The 3,981-nt window shown below is 51.4% G+C and overlaps 1 long non-coding RNA gene across 1 annotated transcript; it reads left to right on the top strand.

Moving 5' to 3' along the window:
- Positions 1–2,070: 2,070 nt before the first annotated feature.
- Positions 2,071–2,906, top strand: LOC125113204 (uncharacterized). The gene is made up of 3 exons (XR_007131383.1): positions 2,071–2,281; positions 2,573–2,670; positions 2,753–2,906. It is a non-coding gene; the product is annotated as an uncharacterized LOC125113204 (long non-coding RNA).
- Positions 2,907–3,981: the final 1,075 nt, after the last annotated feature.

The raw sequence follows: 3,981 nt of genomic DNA on the forward strand, positions 1-3,981 counted from the left end.
CAAAAAAGGCTTATCGCAGACATATGCCCTGTGCTGCAGCAGTTGCTGTGACATTTGGCATTTGTAAAATGACCCCTTTCCCATCCTGGCTGTCAGTAAGCTTTGGCTTGGGGACCCAGAGTGAAAGTTATGCCCCAGGACTTAATAAGGAGCATGATTGGTACCCTCCAAATCAGGAAACTTTGGAGAGCGATAGACTATGTACATGGGGTCAGCAGATAGGCTGGTCTGGCAAGCTGGTCATTGGTCTTTTTATTTATTTCTTTATTTGCTTTTTAGGGCCACACCTGTAGCATATGGAGGTTCTCAGGCTAGGGGTTGAATCAGAGCTACAGCTGCCAGCGTATGCCACAGCCACAGCCACGCAGGATCCAAGCCGTGTCTGCGACCTACACCACAGCTGACAGCAATGTGGGATCCTTAACTCACTGGGCGAGGCCAGGGATCGAACGCGCATCCTCATGGTTCCTAGTCAGATTCGTTTCCGCTGCGCCACAATGGGAACTCTGGTCTTTTTATTAATAAATCATGTTACCATGCTTTTCTGATTCCAGAATCCTACACTGAGCTATGTCCCTGTATCCCTTGCCTTAAACACACAAGAACTTCTGATTTGTTTGTTACAATTTCAAGATATGCTTAACCATATTCAAATTCTTAGTGACAAGGAATAGAATCCAATCCTGGCTGCTCTGAGCAGAAACAGGATTTATATAAAGGATATCAGTGGCTCACAGCATCTCTGGGCAGGGCCAGAGAACCAGGCTGTGGTACGGAGCCAGGAACATTGCTCCCAGTACCACCACCGACCTGTCAGTGAGGGTTCACCGGGTGCACAGAGCAGCTCGTGCTTGGATACTGCACATCCTGGACGCTGGGCACTGCCTCTGGCCTGGACCATTGTGTCGGTCACTTTGCTTCTCCCCTTCCTCCCTGTATTATGTTCTATTCTCCACACGGCAGTCAGAGCGATGTTTAAAAACTGCAAACTGGAGTTCCTGTCATGGCGCAGCAGAAACGAATCTGACTAGGAACCACAAGGTTGCAGGTTCGATCCCTGGCCTTGCCCAGCAGGTTAAGGATCCGGCATTGCCGTGAGCTGTGGTGTAGGTTGCAGACATGGCTCCGATCCTGTGTTGCTATGGCTCTGGTGTAGGCCGGCAGCTGTGGCTCCTCTTCGACCCCTAGCCTGGGAACCTCCATATGTGGTGGGTGCGACCCTAAAATAAACAAACAAAAACTGCAAGCAATGTCACCTGTCACCACCCTGGGCCTCCTGTGTGTGGCCTACTTCCTACTCCTCAGCCCCCTACTATTGTTCCTTAGATCCCAGCTGCTCCCGCTCCCAGGGGGCCAGGTTCTTCTTATATAATTTAGGTTTCTCCTTAAAGGGCACAATCTCAGAAAAGAGGTCTCTTCTGACCGCGCAATCCACAGAAACCGTTCCCTCCAAATGTCTCCAGTCAAGATAATAACATGCTGGGTTATGGCTGCCCTTAGCCACGAAGTCTTTCATTTATTTGCTCACACGTTGGTGTCTTTCTCGGCTCTAGGCTGTTTGCCGTAAGCACCCCTGCTGTTCCCGGCTTGTCTCCTCGGCTCCGACACTGCTCAACCCAGGTGTTTGCTAAGTAAATGCTAGACTTCTCCTTCCACAAATGTTTGCGGAATAAATAAGTGAAGGGGCAGCGTTCACCCGGAGTGGGAGGGGCTGTGTGCGTCCTGCGGCAGCGATGAGGGGGTGGACCCTGCCCTCTGCTCAGAAGAGTGAGCAAGCTGATCCTAAGGATGCAGGAGGCACAATTTTCTGCGGGAGGAAGGATGACGGTGCCTTCCAGCGCGCCGACACCCGTGCCCGGCTCCCAGGCAATGGCTCAGGCTGGGAACTAGACCCAGGGGAAGGCGTTTGGTCCAGAGCACAGAATCCTCACAGGCCCGCAGGCTCGGAAAACAAGGTGTCTGGCCCCGCCCTCTGGGTTAATTGCCCTGGGCGGGGCTTGGGCGGGGCCTGAGCCGCCCTGGTGGTAAAAGCACGTCCTCGGCTATCTCAGTTTAGGCGGGAGGAGCAGGGTGGAGGCCAGGCTCCTCGGACCCTGCGGGCGCTGGTTGGTCAGCAGGGCTCGTACCCAGCCGAGCTCCCTGGGGAGTTGGCCTGCTCTCCGACCTCTCCTGAGTGGCCAGGATCTAGATCTGCTGAAAGATGTAATTTGATAAGGGAGTAGGGGCTCCATGTTGGCTTTTGTTTCCAGCAGCTACTTCTGGAGGGTCCCGCATCTCAAAGGTATGGGACTTGCTCAGGCATGAGTGAGATTTCCATTCTGGTTTTGCTGGCGTGATGTTCGTGCGTATGTGTGCGTTTTCTCTGATGGCCAGAGTTTCCCGGTTGAGGGGGTGCAGCAGGGTGGGACACTCCCCACCCCCACCCCTGTATCTGGTTCCCTGTCAAGATGTAGTCCCATGGTAATATAGCAAAACCCCACTTCCCACCTGACACACGGTATCTCGGACCGCCAAGCTCCTCTGCTCAGGCATGCCCAATCAAGCTGTTTTCCTTTCCTGGGTTTGTGTGTAGGTCTCAGATGCCTCTGCTCCCATATTCGCCTCTGTTCCTGCATTCAGTGACTCGGCTTTGCTGGGACCACGGGATACCGTGGACCTGGAGGATGCCAGGTAGGTCCTCTCAGTTCTGACAGTGTCTTAGAACCAAGTGAAGTCTTGTTCCCCCTCATTTGTGTCCTTCTGATGTTCACAGCCCCCAGCTTCTGCCTTCTGGACCCTCACCTGAAAATTTCCAGCAAATTATCCTGAAACTATGGGTTCCATCCATGCAGAAATGGTGCCCCGTCTACTGTTAGGTCCCCAGCACTTAGTATCGTACCTGGAATGGTCATCTGTCCAATAAAGAACTGGAGGAGTGAGTGATCACCTGCCGTCTGCTCTCCAATTCTGATGCCGAGCACATGGTCTAACATGGTTGTTGGGAGTAAGAGATAGGCTTCCGTTTTACCCATAAAGATGCTGGGTGGAACTGGATTTTAGTCCAGTAAAGAGGAAAACCTCAGTAATTAGAGGTTGGACCTCTGCAACAACAACACATTTTTGGTTGAATTAACCAGCCATGATCCCAATCAGTGAGTCTTAATCCTGGTTGTACTTAAACATCACCTGAGGAGAGAAATTGGCACAACATTGTAAATCAACTAGACTTGAATTAAAAAATCCCCTGACAAGTATTTTAAACTATAGCTGTTGGGTTCCCATGCAAATCAATGGAAACTTAATCTCTGAGGTCTGCGCCTTGGGTGTCTTTGCAGGTGATTCTGCAGCCCACTGATGGTTGAGAACTGCTGTTGTAAATAAGAATGAGATTGCCAAGATCTGGAGTATGAGTTACTCTAGAAGCATCTTACAGAAAAGCCTGGGGGTGGGTAGGTTGCTTCTAGCAGGCCTTTTGGATAGTGCCTGATGACTTAGAACAGTGGTTCTTAACATGGGGTCCCAGGACCAGGAACTTGACCGTAACCTGGAAACCTGTTGGAAGAGCCACTTCCCAGGCCCAGTCAAACCAACTGAAGCAGAGACTTGGGGGGGTGGTGCCCAGCAGTCTGCAGTTTCACCAGCCCGCAGGTGATTCTACTGCAAACACAGGTTCAAGAACTGCTGGTTTAGGGCCCATCCATGACACCTGCAGCCAAGTCTGTACCTCAGGGGAGGGGGTGGGGTGGGCAGAGCAGGGACAGGTCTGATCCCCTCCACCTGTACCGTGTTTTGACTGGGTTCATTATCAGATGCAAATCCATTCATGCAGCCAATATTAATCAAACCTCTACTATAGCTGGAGATGCCACGGTGGGCAAATTAGACAAGGATCGTGTCCTCCTGGGACGGACAGTCCATTGGGGAGGACAGATATTATTTCAAAACAATAGCCTGGTTACATAAGAAACAGGAAACTGCTGTGCAGGAAAAATAGCCTATTAT

This window comes from Phacochoerus africanus, chromosome 13 (assembly GCF_016906955.1).
Source record: "Phacochoerus africanus isolate WHEZ1 chromosome 13, ROS_Pafr_v1, whole genome shotgun sequence".
NCBI classification, from domain to species: domain Eukaryota; kingdom Metazoa; phylum Chordata; class Mammalia; order Artiodactyla; family Suidae; genus Phacochoerus; species Phacochoerus africanus.